Source organism: Gopherus flavomarginatus, chromosome 5 (genome assembly GCF_025201925.1).
Source record: "Gopherus flavomarginatus isolate rGopFla2 chromosome 5, rGopFla2.mat.asm, whole genome shotgun sequence".
NCBI lineage: Eukaryota > Metazoa > Chordata > Testudines > Testudinidae > Gopherus > Gopherus flavomarginatus.
The window spans coordinates 102,342,608-102,364,207 of NC_066621.1; the positions used below are offsets into that span (position 1 = coordinate 102,342,608).

The 21,600-nt window shown below is 41.2% G+C and overlaps 1 protein-coding gene and 1 pseudogene across 15 annotated transcripts in view; both read right to left on the minus strand.

The window, feature by feature from the left end:
• RYR3 (ryanodine receptor 3) overlaps window positions 1–21,600 on the minus strand; it is a 630,986-nt gene that overhangs the window by 587,499 nt on the left and 21,887 nt on the right. The window lies entirely within an intron of this gene.
• Window positions 12,474–12,625, minus strand: LOC127052995 (uncharacterized; annotated as a pseudogene).

The window sequence follows — 21,600 nt, forward strand, 5'->3', positions numbered from 1 at the left end:
AGAAAAAGACCACAGGAATTAGAGATTGGAAACCCCCTATTAATTCACCTGTCCCACTCCGGCCACCGTGGAGTGGATCCTTGCAATATATTCTCAAATACTTTGTTCAGTCTTGTTCAGTTTAAATAAATGGCAAAGGGACTTTTTTCCCCCCATTAGGAGAGTTTTAATAGTATAACCTAAATAGTCATTGCTCATTTCTAGGTCAGGAGACTATGTTTTTTCCTCTTCCTTGTTCCCACAATCTGCTACTTTTCTTCATCCTCCTTTAAATCCACTGTCTGAACCTATGACATTGCTACTGACAGCACCTTTATTCCTGTTTGACTTCCTGGTTTCTCTAAAAGCCGGCAATAGTATGAATAGCTCTTCTTTCTCCAACTTTGAAATCTGTAATCCCTCGTGATTTTCATAGAGAAAGTACAACACTGCACATCTTCCAACATGGACTAACTTGGTTCTTTCAGTAGCAATTCTGCATTCTAGTTAATACTTTTTATTGCTTGAGATGTAGTTTCTTCTAGTTGGAAATCGTTAGCGTCAGCACTCTACACTTCCAGACTGCACTCACTGAGAAAGCATGTGTTTGCACAGAGACCTCAGACCACTCAGGACTTTGAAGGACAACTGCAGCTAAAAGGAGACTAGAAGCAAACTGTGCTGTGTGAAATTAAAAATTCAAGAGAGTTAATTACAGAATAAATTGAAATGGTAACTAAATTGATCTGAGTAATTAAGGTCAAATTTGACAAAATTGAGGAGTAAGTAAATAAAGCCATTTACAGCACACTCAGAGATCTGAAAATGATAAGCTCTTTGGCACAGGGGCTGTCTTTTTGTTCTATGTTTCTAGAGCACCTAGTTAAATGAAATTCTGGTCCATGATTGGGGCTTCTGTGCACTACCATAATACGAATAAATAAATTGTTGTATAAGAAGAGAATGGCAAGCCACCAAAAGTTTCATCTGTGGCTGAAAAAGAAGACTGCAGGAAGATTATTTGTATTACCACAACATCTAGGAGCCCTTTTCATGGACAAGGACCCCATTGTGGTAGGCACTGTACAAACACAAAACAGACTGCCCCCAGAAGATTACAATCTACAATAAGACAAGAGACATCAGATGCATAGAAATGGGGGACTACAAGTAAACAATAAGACAATATTGGACAGCCCAACAGAGAGTTCTCTGCACCCCAACAGCCTAACTGCTGTCAAGTTGTTTGTAGGTATTATGGCAAATGAGAGGGTTTTAGGACGGATTTAAAACAGGATAATGAGATAGATGAAGTCTGATGTGGGAATTTTGGCTACCCAGGAAGTAAGATAGTCTCACCATGATTATATTTCTCCAGAAGACAATTATACTAGGATACAATGATGGCAACAGCCTAAACACTATAGCATTTGCTGGGCTTTTTGATTAGTGCCAGAAAGGGAAAGGAAAAGTGTTCTATGACAGCAGGATTTTTTAGTGAGAGATCAAGATTTCTGACTCAGAAGATTAAGGAGACTTTGAAGATTCTCCAGATTACGTTTTTTCCTCTTTTATGTGTGAAAGAATGGATAGTTAAATTGTGAACTAGTTTCAGTTGGGATTCTTAGTGTGGCAGAAGTGGGAGTTAGGGATACAGAGATGTAGTAAAATAGTTAATATAGAGATGAAGCGTGAAGCCAAAACCATGGTACACCAAGCTACAGTCTCAGCTCAAGGAACAAGCGAACAAAAAATTTTCCCTCAAATGAAAAGCATTTCTCCCCTCGAAAGTGTGTGTGTGTGTGTGTGTGTGTGTGTGTGTGTGTGTGTGTGTGTGTGTGTGTGTGTGTGTGTGTGTGTGTGTGTGTGTGTGTGTGGCCTAACTTCATATAATAGCTTATCTGGCCCATAACAACTTCACTTTTTTTACTAGCTTAGGAAAAACAACATTATACATTGAATATTACAATGGTATTCCTAGACATCCAAAGTACTCCAAAAAACTCTTCCCACATGAAATAAAAATTAATAGCCATCATGTAAATTAAGTAGTCATATATAACTACACAATGAATATTTAGTACAGAAGTATTAATATTTAATTACATAGTATCCAGTAGAAGGTCCTGTCAGGATCAGTATTGATCGTGCTAAATGCTGTAAAAACATGTAAGAACTAAGATTCTCCAAGCTAAAAAGCATTGCTCAGGTTTTTGCTGTTAACCAGGATGTATTTGATTGACTAAAGGAGTTGTGGTGGGTTTGGATACCTAGGTATTAAAATAATATGGGTTGGGGAAGGTAGACAGAACTTTTTCCTCAGTGTGTGGGGCCCAATTGGTTATACTCTAGTGTATGCCCCTGATTTATGGCAATGTAAATGAAAGGAGAATCAGACCATTTATGTCTATAGATTTTAGCATTAGTCATATGCGTGTATATGGTAGTATATAGACAGTGGGTAGTTAATTAATTTGCTGTTGGCTATATATGAGACGTATCATTGTCTTACAGTTTATTCTCCTGATTTTCATTTGGATAGGAAAGGAGTCTTCAAGCAACTTTGGACACAGACCTTGGCCAAAATTCAGTGGTTTCTTGTTTTGTTTTTAAATTTAAACAGATGAAAATCTATTGAAGTGCACCAGCTTGTAAAACACTGAAAGTGGAATTTTGTATTTAGTGCCATTAACACCTATGGTACTGTATAAATAATAAAAAATTTATCTTGCAATATAGTATGAAAATTATGTATTTGTCTACAATCCACATTTCTCTGTAGTTTGAAAGAAACAAGGTAACTAAGTAAACATTTAAAAAAGCAGACTACAAGTTCAGTGTATTGTTGGTGCTATCTGAGTGAAGCATACAGGCTCGTACAGAGAAGATTTCAAGGACTCAGACAAGTTGTCAGCGTTTCCGTATGGCTTCATTATGATGAGTGAGCAATAGACAGGAATAATATAGAGGGACACACAGAAAGACTCCAACATCAGTTCTATCAGATGCACTTTGCAGATTGCTGGCAGAATACCTGATCATGAAATAATAGCTATTTAAAGTTACCAAGAATCTATCAGGCCCCAGAATCAAAAGGAGAAAAATTAGACAAATTTCTGCCCTTGGATATGCTCACACCACTCCCACTGAAGTCAATGGAACTTCACACATGTCACTTGATTGGTTGGTTGGTGAAATCTAAGTATAGAACTCACAACACATTTGAGGTTTGTGCCCTGCTTCTTAGCAGTCTGCCCTGAGGTTGGGTTTTGTGCTTTGGAGCCATTGCAGGACAGCTTAACACCTGCCTAGGTCTAGGACAGGAAAGAGCATTTGTCTGCCCGAGGAACTGACAAATTTGGGCCAAATGAACATGAACGTTTTCATACTGGATCAGACCAGTGGTCCATCTAGTCCATCATTGTTACTGATGCTGAACAGTACCACCAGATGCTTCAGACCATCCCCTACCCCCCCGCCCGCCCTCTACCCTCCTTCAGTGGGCAATTATGAGATAGCTGTCCCTGAGGAAATTTCCTCCTAATGCACAGTAATTAGATAGTTTAGCTTAGACTCCTTCCAAAACTCTTTTCTATTTACTATAACAACTCTGGACAGTCTTGTCAGTTAGATAAACATCTAATCCTTTCCTGAATCCTCCTAAGATCTTTACCTCAATAATATCCTGCAGTGGTGAATTTCAAAGGCTAGTTTTGCATTATGTGGAAAAAAAATTACCTTTTAGCAGGTCTCAATTTGCCACCTTTCTGTTTCACAAGATGACTCCTGTTCTTCTATTCTGAAACAGGGTGTACAGAAGATCCCAGATTACCTGTATCACTCATTATGGTCCTTTTTATTTAATTATTCTCTAAGGTAAACAGTCCCCAGTTTTTCAGTGCCACTTCATATGAGATTATTTCCATGCCCTTAGTCATTCTTTAGTTGCCAATCTATGAACTCCCACTAAGTGTAATATTATTGTATTTATTTCTGTATGTTGAAAGCAACAAAATTCCAAGAGCATACCCTCCCATTCACCATCTTAAGATTGATTTGCTCTTTATATGTTTTTCTGTGCTTGTTAAGGAAGATCAGTTAATTAAGAAATGTTTAAAAGGAAGAAAACTCTAGGCTGTAAGACCAATTTTGTTTACATAAACAAGAGATTCTGTAAAAAATGCTTTAGGGTAGGCTGAATCATTAACACCAGCTAAGAAAGTGCATCCTTCTACAGTGATGAAATTCCTTAAAATCAAGCTGATTTTGACTACAATGGCGCCCAGACTCCCACAGAAAAACTTACAGTGTTTTAAAGTACTTGGAGGCACAGTCAAATAATTCAGCAAAGAATCCTGTGGCACCTTATAGACTAACAGACATTTTGGAGCATGAGCTTTTGTGGGTGAATACCCACTTCGTCAGATGCATGTAGTGGAAATTTCCAGGGGCAGTTATATATATGCAAGCAAGCTAGAGATAATGAGGGTAGTTCAATCAGGGAGGATGAGGCCCTCTTCTAGCAGTTGAGGTGTGAAAACCAAGGGAGGAGAAACTGGTTTTGTAGTTGGCAAGCCATTCACAGTCTTTGTTTAATCCTGAGCTGATGGTGTCAAATTTGCAGATGAATTGAAGCTCAGCAGTTTCTCTTTGAAGTCTGGTCCTGAAGTTTTTTTGCTGCAGGATGGCCACCTTGAGGTCTGCTATAGTGTGGCCAGGGAGGTTGACGTGTTCTCCTACAGGTTTTTGTATATTGCCATTCCTAATATCTGATTTGTGTCCATTTAACCAGTTTCTCCTCCCTTGGTTTTCACACCTCAACTGCTAGAACAGGGCCTCATCCTCCCAGATTGAACTAACCTCATTATCTCTAGCTTGCTTGCATATATATATACCTGCCCCTGGAAATTTCCACTACATTCATCTGACGAAGTGGGTATTTCACCCACGAAAGCTCATGCTCCAAAACGTCTGTTAGTCTATAAGGTGCCACAGGATTCTTTGCTGCTTTTACAGATCCAGACTAATACGGCTATCCCTCTGATACTAGTCAAATAATTGACACTGCACCACTTGCAGGCTTTATTAGGTCATTTATTTTTTTACCTGCAAAGTAGTAGCTCAAGGGAGGTTTTTAAGCAAAGGCTTTGGCCAAAGACAAAAATCCTTAATTTATCATTGACCTGAAAGATAGGCTCTCTGGTTGGGAAATCCACTCCGGAGAATTTCAATTCAGTTTTCTTGTGTAATTCATATCTCAATTATTGTAAGAAAATAACCCAATGCTGACAATGGGTGCAACTGAACTGATGGTAAACATAGCTATCTACAAGTACAAAAAGAACAAACGACATGCTTCACTGGTTCAGCTGCAGCCATTGTCAACAGCAGGTAATTTTCTTTGTATTACAGAAGCTTCAGAGCTTATAGTGCAGGGGTGGCCAAAGGGTTTTCAACTGGAACATCCGGTCGAAAAGGGACCCTCACCACGCCTGGTGAAAGTGAGTGAGTGCAGGTGGGGGAGAGCGACAGCAGGAAGGGGGGATAGAGTGAGTGGGGTGGGGTCTCGGAGAAGGGATGGGGCAAGGGTGTTTGGTTTTGTGCAATTGGAAAGTTGGAATCCCTAGGCCAAACTGTGGCTCACAAGGCATATGTGGCTCTTTCGCAGTTAAAGTGCGACTCGTGGAGCCCTCAGGCCCTCCCCCCAATCTTCACCTACCATGTTGGGAGGTGGGAAAGCTTGGGACCTCTGCCTTGCAGAGGGGTGGTAGGGTAGGCGCTTCTATCCAGTGGGGAGAGGGTCTCAGAGCTTCAGCTCTGTGGGGTACACCTGCCGGGGTTTGGGGCTTCAGCAGGAGTGGGGCTGAAGCCCCGAACCCTGGAAGACACTTCCCACAGGGCTGAAGCCCTGAGCCCCAGCAGGTGCGGCTCGGCTCTCGAACTTCTGAAGATTGTTGTATGCAGCTTGGAGGGTCAGTAAGTTTGGCTACCCAGTTATAGTGCATTTCTGACCAAGAAATTCAGTTGCTATCTTGTCTTCTGCCTTAGCTCTAGTTACAGCACGAAAAAAGTTATCACCCACCTGCTTCTTCTGCACCCATAAGGCTGAGTTCTAACCAGAGTAGGTGTCAAGCCTTAGCCTTCCAAGGCACATTTCTCTGCCCAGACACTTAGCCTCTCTGAGCCGCTGCTCCCCTTCTGTAAAGCAAGGGCATACTAGCTAGGTTTAGGAAGCAGTTTTCACCCATGATGCATTATTGAGCCGTTGCTGTCTTAAGGAGGTGGATAGCTTTCCCTGAAACATTTAACATTGGTCATAGAATGTTAGACTAGGCCAGTGACACTCAGACTGAGAGTTGCGAGCTGCAAGTGGGTCTTTAATGTGTCTCCTGTGGCTCTTTGCAGCACATGATATTAAAACACCGTGTGATTTAATTATTAACCAATCAGGGTGCTTTTATGTTATTAAGCAATTGCAATTGATAAAATAATTATTGGTCAGTTATTTTGCTATGGGAATTATATATATATATATATATAATTATTTCTCTATTACACTGTTTACATATGAATATGTAGTACCAGAGTAAATGAAACAATGAATTCACACTACTGGGGCTCTTTTGGGTAATGCTGATAGCTAATTTGACTCCTGAACCAGTAAGGTCCGAGTATCACTTGTCTGGACAGACTATAAGTTCTGTGTTCTAGTATATTAGGTGTAGACATTCCATCTCAGGTACTTAGATGGCCCCCATTACCTTTGAACTTTATAAACAGACATTTAGAAAATTAATTACTGGTTTGATACAATCATAGTTTTGGTTAGTAAGCAAATATTCTGAGTGTTCTTCCTTTTCAAAAGTTGTAAACTTTGTTTAGTGTGTTTCCCGTCAAACCAGTAATTAAGAAGCAACAATATATTTTCATCACCTAAATTGCCAGGGCTGATCCTAATAGCTGCCAAGTTTTGTTCAGCTGTGTTGATTTTATACAAAATGTTTAATAAACTAATTTGCAAATAAACTATAAACTTCACCTTATGGTCAACACACTCTGCCATAAGCAAGAGCAGCTAGAATAAAGAGCAGCATGAAGCTTGGTAGCTATGGCTGAGGTAGATGTGAGTTCTCCAACAGATGGGAGTCTGGGATGCTGGGTCAAATGGGCAGGTATTGAGGTGGCTGTCTTGGGTGAGTAGGTGCTTAGGACAGCTGGGGTGTCTGGAAATTTTGAGATTGGCAGGATTGAGGTGCTGCAGTGGCCGAGTGTTATCTCATGATTACTGGTAGGTGGTGGTGGGTAGCTGGCTGGGGCTTTCTGGGAATAGCCTGGGGCTATTGTAGAATATGCCTTCACCTTCTGTCCCCATCAGCTGCCACTACCACCTAGTCCTTTTGTTGCTACTGCTACCACCACTGTCTGCTCTTTCCTTGGTCAGGTCCAACATGAAGAGCAGAGGTACAGATGATGTCTGGCTTTCTGCTGGCTTTCTGCTGAGGAAGTTAGACACCTGGTAGACACCTGGTGGCTGGAGGAACAAATTATAGCTCCTGCCTACAGCCCAGCTGTAGGTGCACAAAAATCCAGATGTGTTGCCAGAATGCATGACAGAGCAGCCAGGTGCATTACTCTTCACCGCCCCACCTTATAACACATGAAAAATCCCACTGAGATCACAAGCCAACCTACAGAATACCCCTATTATCTACCTGGCCATCTTCTGCCTTTGTGATTTCCTCACCAACAGCTGTGGGGATTCCACTTCACCATTTTGAAGCTTTGTGGTCCGTGATTACCACTAGGTCTAGCACCAGATGGAACCAGAAATAAGAAGTGGGGATGATGCTAAATGGCAAGTTGGGAGTGTGTTACCAGGCCCTTATATAGGTGCAGAAGATGTATAAACTTAAGGACAGTACTGAGAACAGCTGACTGACTCTTTTTGGGGGAAAACTCTGGTATACAAAAGAAGATTACATTGTATAAAGATTAGAAGACATCCTAATAAAAATAAACCCAATACCACAGACTCAAATGCCCTTGAAACTGAATTCAGTGTTTCTTTAACACCAATCTTCATGAATTTCAAATGGCTCCTAGAAGGCCTATTCCTCTTGTGTTGAATCAGCACTTCTAGAAGCTGCAGCTTTTCTCGATAGCAAGGCACTTTTCCACTCAGTGCTTCTTCAGCAGATTAAGCTGTTGAGCTCATTGCTTGTGTGAGTGGTATGAGAAGAAATGGGAATAAGGAACATCTGAGAGAGGAGAGGAAGGAAATGACAGAAGAAAATGGAAATTTTACATTACATTCTTGTTTTGAAGGATCTGAGTTTAATGGAAACTAAACTACAAAATTATTCACTACTTCACTGGTTAAAAGAGTACATATGAAGTTTTGCAGGTAAAACAAATAGTCCCATAAAGTACATTAGTGACATTACTCAGTTGCATTAATATAAGGACAACTGTCTTACGTGAAATCACTTTTGTCACATTAAAGCAAAATTTAAATGATCTTGGGGGTTGTCAATAGCTCAGTGATTTGTAACAGCATACACTGTATTTCAGGACACCAGTTCAAACCGACATTGCCCCGGTTAGAAGTGACAAAACTATTAGCATACAAGAGCTCTTTGGTGGTCTCAGTGCAGTTTCTAGAAGACAAGGCCAGAAGTTCTAAACCTCCATGTCTATATTAAGACAACTAAGTCCACATTAGGTATCTCAGTGAACAGACCTATTTTCAGAGATGCTGAGCTGTTCACTTAGCTGGGAGCTTTGGGACAGATACTGTGGGTGCTCAGCACATCTGAAAATCAGGACATAAATTTAGGTGCATGACATGTCTAAATTTAGACATACTCAGTTTGAAAATTTTGGCCCACATGACTACACAAAAAACCACAACCACAAGTAGCACCCTCGTGGCAGGCTACGCAGTGAGACTAAGGATTGAATGGGCATGGACACAAATACCATTCAGATCAGGAACAAGCACAGTGATAGGAAGCTTGTAACGTTGTGTGTGCTATACATTCCATGGCTACACAAAGGGTTTTTCAGTCTCTAATAGATCTACATTGCAGCTGTACTTGCTCTCTTAGCCACCAGGTGGTTGCCGTGGAACTTGCTATGCACTTCACTTGACCCTGATGGCTATTTACTGGCTTGTGCAGTCACCACTGAAGCCCAGGCTGTGCTTCCTTTATTTTTAGAAAGTTCCTTAGAGAACAGATAGGGCAGGTAGATCTATATAAGCTGCCATTCACACCCCAGGCTTTGATGTGGACATATTGCAAGTTTGTCTATCTACCACTTGTCACATGTATTAAATTCACTTTAACAGTGATGTGAAAAGGAGGAGATTTTTGAAGATGAAGTGGTTCTCTTTTTTCCTCTTCTTTAGGATACTGAAGATGGCTTTCACTCCTTAATGGAAGGGGTGAAGGTGAGAAACTAACAGATATTCTTTCAACTAAGACTTCATTAGACACTGACATTAGAGAGGTTTTGATAAAAAGCAAAGGTGTACAGTCTGACTAAAAATATCTTCTCTCTCAATTGCTGAGGCTTGTAATGTCATTTCACTAACTCTCCAGTCATCAGAGACTTTTGCAAGGTAGAATACCAGTATCTTATTTTATTTTTTAATCAGGAAAAAAAATGGACAAAAATCCTTCAGGCTTTTCTTTTCTTTCTCTCTCTCTCTCTTTTTTTTTTTAAGTGCTATTTATTTTCTTGGAAGGACACTTAAAAATAAATTTCAGCAACAAGAACAACAAGTATCTTGCTGGCATTCTGATCATATTTATATTATTTGTTAATTCATACCATGTATTGCTGTACCCATGTAATAAATCTTTGTAGATTAACAGTTTATTCGCAGGTAGTCATGACTGGTTATACACAGAAAAATTACAAGACTTTTTTTATGCTAATAAGGCTTCTAAACCATGATTTTTATACATGCCATTAAGTACACAAATGTAAGTTATTTGCACTGAACTGCACTTTGCGTACATTTAGGATAACGGGCCATTCTATCTGTACATGCGTTTACGGCTGATGGATAAAACAAAGATACTCAATGAAGCTATGAAATCCATACAACAGAAAATGTATTGTTTTCACATTAATGTAAAATGAAAGTGAGGACTACATCTTCCTGTTAATTTTCTTTTTCTGAAAATGTCTATCAATCTTTAGGTTTCATCCTTCCTTACATTGGTGCTGGGGGTGCTGCCACAGCCCCTAGCTTGTAGTGATTTCCATTAAATACAGGATTTACAGTTTGGCTCAATGGCTCTCAGCACCCCTACTATACAAATTGTTCCAGCGCCCCTGCTTCCTTGGAGCAGGAACAGATGCATTTGCAAATCTGTCTGCCAGAAACAGGTCATCAATGGACCCTCTTCTCTGAAAAATTCCACAGATAAATACTTCAAAACTTTAAACTACTAACTATCTGCAAATGTATCATAACCATATTAAAGTGCTACTCTGAGGCCAGGTCTACACTATAGATCTATATCAACAAAGCTACGTTGCTCAGGCGTGTGAAAAATCCACACCCCTGAGCAACGTAGTTATACTGACTTAGCTCTCATGTAGATAGCACTCTGTCACTGGGAGAGCTTCTCTCGCTGACATAGCTACCACCTCTCGGGGAGGCGGATTAACTACATCAACGGGAGCGCTGCTGTCAGCACAGGAGTATCTTCACTAAAGCGCTGAAGCTGCACTGCTGTAGCACTGTATGTGATTGCAAACCCTGAGAAGTGCCTCTTAAAATACCAATCATTTGGATTTCAATGATTTCTGTGACTATATAAGCTCAGTGTACATGGGACTGAGTCTTTTTTGTTTTGTTTTTCCTAATTGCCAGAACAGCAAATTCACCTTCCAATTAGAAAGTCATGTTGGGTTCTCCCTCATGCATCGTAATATGGATAACTATTTTGTTGAGGATGCACAAGCCACAATAGAATCCAGATCCCTCTCCCAGAAAAACATGGGCTAACAGGAGTAAAAAGTAGTAAAAACATGTACAAGTCAGTAACGCAAGCAGAAATGGCAACAAACACTCAAAGGGGAGTATGTATATTAGTAAGATGCCATTTTTACATAAATACTTTTTAGAGTAGAATTCACTTTAAACATAGAAGAACATAACACTTTTACTTGAATTCCTAAAATGTTATATAGCAAGGAGAATATTAATCATGATAAATATTAGTTTAAATAAAGCAAAGAGACATCGCCTCCCTCTCCCTGCTCCTCTGCCCAACCAGGACAGATAGACCAGGAGGCAGTGATTGGTGGACATGCCATTTTTAGATAAGAAATTAACAGATATGAAATCTTGCTATTCTTTTGAATGAGAGAGGAAAAAGTCAGAAACAGGAGAAAACACACATATACCCTGAAAACATTCCCCCCTTTAATGTTTCTCTATACCCTATTTACTTTGTTCCTTTCCACTTTCCTTTACCACACTTTCCTGGTCTAAATGTAACCTCACATAGTGAACAGAGATCCAGCTATATATGAAGGCATATTATTTCTGCTTTCTCTTTTTATCAAAGCATATGCTCTCTTGGTCCATGAAGTTGCCATAATTACATTGAGTGGGGGTACAATTTCCCTATAATGCAGGCACACCCAGTGATTTGTAGGACTGACAGCACTCTACCCATCTCACTACTTTTAACTGGGACCTTTTAGTCTACCACCTCTGGAAAGCTAGTTATTCCTTTCAACGTATGCTCTGATTGTGCCATTTCTCTTCCAGTGAATTACAGTTCTGGACAGAAAAAATGGCACTGTGAAGTTATGAAACCTGTGAAAACTTTGTCATATCTCTAGTATATTATTTCCAGCAGCACTTTATACCTGTGGACTGCTCTTCTGATAATACTTTAAAAGCATGAAATGATCCTTTCTGTTGAAGGTGACAATATCAGGAAGCCACTTCTTTTGCCACAAAATAATAATACAAATTAAATAGGCAGGAAAGGTGAGCTCTACTGGTGCCTGTAAAGCTATCATTTACATGCCACATGAAGCAATTTTCACCTTTGGTGACTTTGCTAATTTAACAGTCCTAAAAAAAAAAATTATTTATGGGTGGAGTATGAAGTATTAGTGCCTTAATCTACGATGCTGCCCATTGTGGTTATTCAAACCTTCATTGTATTTGAGCTTACTCTTATAATAAGACACCATGAAGGAAATCAAAAGCATTTATTTGGATTTTTGTCTACATCACTTAAAACTGAGCCATAGCCTTAAATAAGCTTAGAAGACTACTTCGCCTTCATTGATGAAGTCATAGCAATCACTGGTTTTGAGCATATCCTTTCACACTCTCACTTTCAACGGCTCCCTTGTCTAGCTAAAAGTTTCAGGATACAGCTACAGTATCGGATTTCACTGAAAGGAGGTCCCCTCTGGTTTCTTCTTACACCACTTTTATTATTATTATTATTTTTTGAACGCAGTCCCCCACTACCACAAATTATGCAGTTGAGTTTCCTGCATTTGGGGAAATCGCAGGGGTCAGCACACCCGCAGTGCAATGGATGAGCCTCACCCTGGGAAAACTACCTTCCTGATCATGGTATCTCCCCTGCCACTTTTATTGTGCTGGGCTATCACCTCCTCCTAAGCCTTACTAGTCTTATGAGATGGCATCGTCTTTTCCCTCTGTCTTGATTAATGTCTGTCAATAAAGAAAATTCATATAGTAATAGTTTAGGATATTCCACAGAGAGCTTTTCAGTTGCCTAAACATCCCTTTTGTTTGATTCCTTGGAATAAGTTCTCTGTTTTGGCACTGTCTTGAGATCGACTGTAGGCAAGCCCCAATTTTATATTATGCTTTTGTATCTCCCCTAGGTCAAACACTATTCACTATTTTCTTTCCCGTTTAACCCAGATTGCTCTTGATATGATGAGCCTTTGAAATAACAGATAGGGCTCCTCCCACTAAGATTAATATTAGTCCCCTGAGTAACCTTTCATTCCTTGTGCTTTCTTTCCAGTTCATATACCCTAGTTGCTTTATTGCCAGTTCTTTGTAGAGATAATCCTAAATTCTGCAACGTATATGGAGCCTTTTTTTCCTATTTTGTGAATTCATTAAATTGACCTGTGCTCAACTGACCTAGGCCTAAAAGATTGTCATCCATTGTTAACACTTTTCTCTGTCGTACCTGATGTGAGACCATCAAGCAAAGTGGACTTGTGGTCCAGGGGTTGGCCTGGAACTCAAGAGATCTTGGTTCAAAATCCCAGCTCTGCCACAAATTGTGTGTGTGTGGCTTTAGGCAACTACTATCTCTTGTGACTCAGTTCCCCTCATCTACAAAATGTAAGCTCTTTGGGACAAGGACCAACCGTCTGTATTTGTTCATGTCTAAGCACAAAGAGACTCTGATCTCAGCTGGGGACTGTAGGCATTACAGTAATACAAATAACTTATTTTGTTCTCTTTTATGCGACACCAAAGCTTGGATTGAAGACACCCCAGAAAAGATTGTGATTTCTCCAGATTCCTTTGTTAAGACTAGTTGTTTACTATGGCCCAGCAGTACCCTAGAACATAAAGGCTGTCCATCTGACAAGTAGCTTCATGTTAGTGACTTTGAGAGAGGGGAGACAGATATGAAATCAGCTTAATTACTAGTATTCCTCCTCATCAGCATGAAAAGTCTCCACAGTATTTCTGGTGGAGGCTTTTCTATTTAAGGTATTCCTACTTTCTAAGACGACCTCCAAAGTTCTTGGTATTAATTCATCTAAATTAGAAATTTCAAATATACTTTCTGGGCCACAAATAGGCTTTTCTACAGATCTGCTTACTCCCACTTTGAAGGTGGAATCTGCCTCCTTGCCAGCCAGCTCTGATCCACTGCTATGACAGAAAGACTTGAGAGGAAGAAAATCAACCTCACCCTTATGTTCCTTTTCAGATCCTGACATTTAACATTTCCTTTTTCCATGTAGTTGGTACCAACAACATCTTCAGGAAGGTTGTCTTAATTGCCCAATGCTTTCAGGAAGGTTTGCTTTCACAGACAGAGAGCAAGCAATTATGCAACTTGTAACAAAAAGACCAGGACTGTGCTCTATTATAATATTTGTATTATGGTAGTACATAGTGTGATGCTTCCTAAGGGTACCCAGGGCTGTGAGGCTCCTCGCTACCCCCCTGTTCTTAGTATGAGGAAGTCTTGTCTGTGTCTGCTGGGGATCAGCTTCCCATCTCCACCAGCCACTGGCAAAACAAAGCATTCCCCTCTAGGCCCTGCTGTCTCTTCACAGGTAGTGACAGGCACACTCCAATCCTTGACTGTTTCCCTGGAGTGTCTAGCCCCTGCTCCCCTGGCCACTCACACTATTCACTGATTTGCTGCTCCAGAAGGAACAGTACACACCAGCTTACCAGTTACACCTTAGATCACCACTTTGTTTAACTCACATCACGTATATTTACAGTGGAAACAAGTCTACAATTATTTAACAAAGAATAGAGATTATAGCAGTGGTTATCAAGCCACGGACCACTGGCCGCATGTGGCCCAATTAGCACACAGCTGTGGCTCAGCTCAGTTATGTGCTAAAGGTCACAGACTCCAGGCTGCCAGCTGCCTCCCAGCCCCACCTAGAGGTCCCACACAACAGACTCCAGGGTTGCAGCAGGGTCTGGGGTCAGGATCCTGGCTGCCTCCTGGCCCCGAATGGCATGGGTCAGTGGTCCCCACGCAGCAGGGTCCAGGGTCCCTGCCCTTCACCCAGCTCTTTGCTCCTGGCCCCACTCTATGGATGGGTCTCTTGGCGGAGGGCACTGAGCATCGGGTTGGGGGTGGTTAGGTGGGGGGCACTGTGGCTCTCAACCTGCATCCCACAATGATAAATAGGTTGAGAACCACTGAATTATAGTAATAGCAAGTAGAAGTACTGGAAACAAACGGTTACATATCAAATCATAATATGCATTCTAGAACCTTATTTAACTAGATAATTTTATGTCTTACAATGCAACACTCACCCAACACTCAGAGCAATTTATAGCCAGGCTGGTTGTGACCCTCTGTTCATGAGGCAAACATACTCTCAGTTTGTGTCCTAGCTGAAGGATAAAATTTTGTCCTCTCTCCTCTTTTTTATGCAGTTACAGATGATTGTGTCTCACCCTAGGAAGTCCACTCTTGAGAGTCTTATCTTGGGGTTTCTTTGTCTTTGTAAAATCTCAGGCCTGCATCTGGCCAGATAGTAAATGTAGCTTGTCTCCATGGATGTTCATTGCTCTATATTGTTCACTGAGTTAGCCCTGAAGCTCACCTCGACTCAGACAACAAGCTTAATTCAACAGTTTCCAAACCTAATATTTTACATTTCTCGAACTATTTTCTATACAAACAATTTGCAATACTTATGATGACCAGTGGACTCTTGGCAAAGAATTTACATGACAATCTCTAGTGAACTATTATACACATACCTGACCCAGGAGAGCCCTGTAAAACTCAATGCACACCCTGTGCACTCTGCCTAATGGTACCAAGAGGTCCCTGGGACACACCTAGGAGCCCCAAGTCATGGTCCAGGACCCATTTTGCTAGGTGCAATACAAATATAGAACAAAAAGACAGTCCTTGGCCCCAAGAGATGGATACAGACAGACTGATGGGGGAGTACAAGGAAACCGGGAGTCACTACTGGTTGGCATGATAACCAATGGTCTCAGCACACCGGCAGCCTCACCGTTGTCAAGTTTTTTGCAGGCATCACAGCAATTTAAGGAGAGTTTTGAAGGAAGATAATGAGGTAGCTCTGCAGATGTTTATGGAGACATCCTCACAAGCACAAAGAGCAGCACAGAAAAAAGCATAAAGGTGCTTTTTTGAAAACTGAAAAAGTGGGCAATGGAGTCAGGCCTTATGTCAAATGGAGGCAAGAGTAGCTCTTTTGATACCAAGCAAGTCATGGTAGGTAGAGTGGGGATAGGTCATGAAGACAAGTAGCTTATGTTTGATGAGATAGAAGAGTGGAGCCCCGGGAGGGACGCATAGAGAGGAGTGACCTGGCTAGTGACCTGGCTAGCAACAGGCTAGAAAAGTAATCTTTGCAGCAGCATTATGAATAGATATGAGTGGGGCAAGAACTTGACCCATGCCAGTTCATCTTTTATATCATCACTCAGTCCAATTTGAAACTGATAATGCTGCATGGCCTCATTCCACTCAGTATCAGTGGAGAGAGAACGGAATTGAATAGCATGCTAGGCAGCCGACTGACATCCTTGCTGTAGAGTTTGCAGCACGTCTTCATGAAGACAACTGGCATGGCCTGAATAAACTGCTCCAACTGGCCCATAAGGGGGCCAGACTCTTCCAAGATGGGCAAGACTCAAACCAACCGCTCACAAAATAAACAAACAGGTCTGGTCTGTGGGAAACGATTGGGGACGTACCAAGAAGAGGAGCCAGCATTAGTTTAGGAAATCTCGGAACTGACTATGATCACCATTAAACTTGTTTGGGAGCGGGACTTTGACTCCCAGAAAGCCAGAGCCAGGGGTGCTGGACAAGCCACCAGGGCTGTAGGGTTGCATTCTGCACCTGCAAAGTGGATATCTGTGCATGGAAGCTCTCTGTAGCTCCCACCAGCTCCGCCAGGGAAAAATAGGACTGAGTAGGGTCCATACCAATAAAGTGGTTGCCTAGCCTTTGTATTCTGGCTGTTCAAACTGTAGACTACTGGGCCGTGGGTGGTCATGCCTAGTGGTTGAAACCAAATGCCAGAGCCGGAGGGTAAACCAGAGTCATAGGCTGAAGGCAGAGCTGAGGATTGAAGTCAGAAGCCATAGGGGAAATGGGTCTGGAGCCAGAGCAGGTGGACCGGGTATGGAAACCAGGATGGGAACCAGGCAGGGGCAGGGATTGGAAGCAGGTTGGAGCAAGAGTCAAGAAACAGAAGTAAGATAAGTGCAGATACATGCATGGTAGGTATTTAGCAGCTGCTGATCTGCTGTAGGTGCCAGGCTTATAAACAGGACTGCTAAAAACAAGCAGCCAATCAGGTGCTGTGCCTCCTCTGTCAACTCCTAAGCAGTGCAGCCAGTCTTATTGGTTGCCTAGCAGGAAAGTTAGTCAGGAAGCAGGCCAGCAATTGATTCTAGCCCCTAGTGTCACCATATTTTGTCAATTTTCTCTCGAAAGAAATCAGCAAGGTCCTGTGCAGGGAGATAAATGGAAGCAGGAGGAGAGACGGGTTTGGGGAATGAGTCAAAGGTGGGGAAAAGGTAGCTGGGATTACAGGATGACATTCTCACATTGGGGGAAGTATAGTTGTTTAGTTAGGAAGATGGCAGAACTGAAAGAGGTCGTTCTTGTATTTATAAATGTATCTTCCAAATAAAAATAAGATTCTTAGTAGGAAAATGTTGCAAGCAATTAGAACATCAGAGTTACATTATACTGTATCGAGGTCACATAGCCGTAACACTTTGGGCCAAATCCAAACTTTATTTATTTTTTTTTATTTTGGCACGGAAAGATATACTGTACATTGATACTGCAAAAACAGCATTAATATGGAAGATTACATTCTAACCTGTATGCTGCAAAGGGTCTACCATCTTTTGACTATTCTGCAACATACAGGAGTGATCTGGGTCAGAAGTGGGGAGATCAGGTCAGAACATATATATATTCAGGTAATATTGACCACGCCCTTCAATTCCAGGCCTTACCCTGGTTACCACACAATATAACTCTACTGGTTTTGATATATGGGGCATACTTGCAGAGTAAGGTTCAAATTTTAAAGGTTGTCATTGTTGGAGTCAGCACTATTAAGACTGACACTGCATTTTTAATGTGTGCTTTTCACATTATGTTTGTTTTGTCAAAATTAACAGCCTGTGTACATAGAAATCCTAAATGTTAAAAAAAAGTTGCTATCAAAGCTGTTAAATGACTTTTGAATTCTATAAGTAATTGAGGCTGACTGTCACTAATGACATATGCCTGTCTCAAATATGCACTGTCTCTTAAGTTTTCCTTATGTTTTTGTATACATGCCATTGCATAGTACAGGGTGAGACACTCCAGGCATTATTGTAAAGTGATTATTTACTTCTTGGGGTAGTTGAAGTCATTTGGCCTTAGGCATCTTATATCACAACCTGAGGCATGCTACTATATATTCTAGGCATGTGGTATTTGCATTGCATTTTGCATCCAGTTATTGCTGAAGTTATTTCAAAGCATAGTGTCTACTTGAAATCTCAGGTTTTATATTAGCTCTGCCGCTGCTGCTGAAAAGCTGATTTAAGTCTCAGTGCTAAAGTTCTGATGCTCATGCAAGTGATTTGTAAAATAATTTATTTAAGATATTTCAGTTGCATTTCCAGAAGTCTCTGTTAGAGTTACATAAGAGTCATAGATTTATAAAGTCAGATTTCAAGGCCAGAGGGATCACTGTGATCATCTAGTCTAACCTCTTGTATAGCACAGGCCATAGAACTTCCCCAACATAATTCCTAGAGCAGATCTCTTAAAAAAATCATCCAGTCTTGAATTTACACCTTATTTCCAGTCTGGATTTGTCTACCTTCAAGTTCCAACCATTGGTTCATATTATGCCAAGCTCTTCAATCTATCAGAGAATATTATCAAGTATTTATAGATTGAAGTCAAGTCACCCCCTTAACCTCATTGTTAAAAAGGAAAATTAAAGTCACACAATATTGCTAGTCAAAAACTGAAGGACTTTTGTATATCATGAAGTCAAATATGTAAAAGTTTGTGATATTTTAATTATCATTGATAGAGAACAGTGGCTTTAACATGATATAAGTCACAATACTAACAACTAGTTCTTACCTGGCACTTCTCATCAGTATATCTCATAGCACTTCTACAAACCAGAGCTCCATATCATCCCTATTTTAGAGACGGGAAAACTTAGGTACAGAGAGGTGAAGTGACTTATCCAAGATTACTCAATATTCCTGTGACAGAACCAGGAATCCAACCCACATCTTCTGAATCCCAGTCCAGTGCTCCATCCTCTAGGCCACACAGCTGATATTTAACTTATAGTATTGTGAAATAAAATTCCATTTTTATGATGTATAATAGAATAGTGTCCTCATAACAGGACTAAATGCCTCATCACAGTAAATGTGTAAACCCATGCATTTCTAATTTCAGCACTGAAGAACTTTCACCATCAAACAATGGATGGTACAATGAAAAAATAACTGTGGAGAACTCTGCCTCCTTAGTTTTCCTCTGTGGAGAAATGTGCCCTCTTGTTTAGTTAATGACAACAATCAATGTGTGTGGTCACTGCCTAATCGCTGGTAGCACTAAATATTGCATAGCATCCCTTCGGAGCACTCAGATTAATATGTATAACCAATTGGTTTTGACAACATTTGTGGTTTGTTATAAAAAAAGTTTAAGAGACCAAATAACCAAGCTCAGCCAATATACTGTCTACACACAAAGCAATATGGTACAGGAAAGAAAGAAAGTAAATATGTTACATCAATTTTCCAAGGGAACAGGTTTTGCAGTACAGGTCTGTCGCATCTTATACGCCTTTAACATGTGAAAATTCAGCTTTACGCGGCTGGCAAAAAAAAGAAAAAAAAAAGAAAAATAACAATTTAAATACTGTTCCTGTAGTGTGGGTGATTCTGCCCACCATTACACTCAATGTAATTTTGACTATATGCGGTTTTCGCTTTAAGCGCTGACCGCGAAACGTAACCCCAGCATAAGATGAGACAGACCTGTATGTTCTGTTCACCATACACTGAAGGTGTGCTCCCAAAATACGCCCCCTAAAACTTCTTATATTAATAGTATATGGGTTTAAAAGTAAAAAGTACCTTACATGTTACCCAAGACTAAAATTTACCAGTCAGCATTCACCTTGTTTTCTAACAGCATTTTGAGCTATCTGGGCCATGAAGGCATTCCCTATCTGTACCAGGATAGAACAATTATGTATATTGCCTTTGACAGTTTTCCTAGCTGCCTATGCCAAATGCTCAGTTGTACTTTTAACAAGGTATTGTGGGATACTTCGCATAAGTGAGTAAGAAGAAGCTTAATACAGTTTAACATAATTACTCAACATATACCATATTAATACCTATTAACATGTGTGTTGGGGGAAGGGGGGTAACCTATAAGCAGTAGTTAACAGGAGGGCAGGTCAGCTGAAGAGTCATTGCCAAGAGAATAGTGCTATTTAAGTTAATCATGGGTGCATTTTTCATGAGGGGTAGCTGCACTAAAAAAATCTTGAACTCAGGTCCTGGCAGGCAAGTGAGGGGAATAATTTTTGAATAATGCATTTGTAGGTTTTGACTCTATACATGCTTATTAACAACCACAACCATCCCAGAGTCAACCTTCCTCTCTCCAACATCATCATCATCATGATGCATTGGTTTAAGAACCGTTAGACTGAAAAACAACAACAGTGTGGGATACATTTTATTTGACCTCTTCCAGCCATTAGAGTTCATATTCTCAAGCCTTACTTTGAACCATGAGGGCTACAAATATATTTATTTAAAAAAATGAAAGCTGAGATTCGCATGTAAATTACCAGACTCCAACAGCTGGTACTTTAAGAAAAACATTAAATATTGTGAATGTTGGCAATACTGCCCTTGATTCTTTTAACGATTTGAAACAGTTTGAATCATACAGCTGATGAGCATTGTACATCTCCATGGCAAAATTATTTAGGCCTGGTCTTCGCTTAAAAGGTAGGTCAGCATAGCTACAGCACTCAGCAATGTGAAAAGTCACACTCAAGAGCTGTAGCTATATGGACCTAACACTCAGCACAGAGATAGCTAGGTCAATGGAAGAATTCTTCCATCAGCCTAGCTATTGCCACTCAGAGAGATGGATTAACTACATCAATGGAAAAAGCCATTCTGTTGCTGTCAGCAGTGTACAGCTGCAGTGCCGTATCCGGGCCGCTGTAGCACCATACTGTAGATGTGGCCTTAGTGAGCTAATCTGGATATGATGAAATTCGCTTTACAATCATGTGATAGGGTCTTGCCCGCCCCACACAGGACCTAAAGAGGCAAATTAGTCCAATAACCATAGGTTGCACTATGGGTGCACCTGGAGGAAAGCCAGGGGGTGCCAAGGCCTGATCTGCTGATAAAGTCCAGCTGGGGGAGGAGCTGGGCTGGGTTTACAAAGGCAGAAAGCTGCAGGGCCACCCAGAGGATTCAGGGGGCCTGGGGCAAAAAGTGGGGGAGCAGTGGCACTTGTACTCACCCGGCGGTGGTCCGGGTCTTCGGCGGCATTTCAGTGGCGGGGGGCCCTTCAGTCGCTCTGTGTCTTCGGAAACACTGAAGGACCCTCCACCGCTGAAATGCCACTGAAGACCCAGAGCGACTGAAGGGCCCCCCGCCGCCAAAGACCCAGACCACCACCGGGCCAGGGCTCGCAGGGCATTTTGGTGGCGGGGGGCCCTTCAGTCGCTCCACATCTTTGACCGCCAAAATGGTGCCGAAGACCAGGACCACCGCCGGGCCACTGTGGGGCCTGGGGCAAATTGCCCCCC